The sequence below is a fragment of the Penaeus monodon genome, chromosome 24 (assembly GCF_015228065.2).
Source record: "Penaeus monodon isolate SGIC_2016 chromosome 24, NSTDA_Pmon_1, whole genome shotgun sequence".
NCBI lineage: Eukaryota > Metazoa > Arthropoda > Malacostraca > Decapoda > Penaeidae > Penaeus > Penaeus monodon.
This window is the reverse complement of record NC_051409.1, coordinates 30134251-30134486: the sequence shown is the minus strand read 5'-3', so window position 1 is coordinate 30134486 and position 236 is coordinate 30134251.

Sequence of the window (236 nt, the reverse complement as noted above, 5' to 3'; positions counted from 1 at the left end):
CATACCATTTCAAACCCTTTGCTACGTAAAACATACAGCATGGGAAACTGCACTTGACGTTTTCCCAGTGAATGCAGGCAATGCGTTGTGGAATGAAGAGTGGCAGGCTCAACGGCATGCGTGGACGAACATTCCTCGATATTACAGGGATAGCGCCGTTCGCAGGAGAAGTAGCAGAGTGGCAAATCATATTACCAAAGGCGTTCCATTCAGTAATTGCAAATTTGGTGTACCAA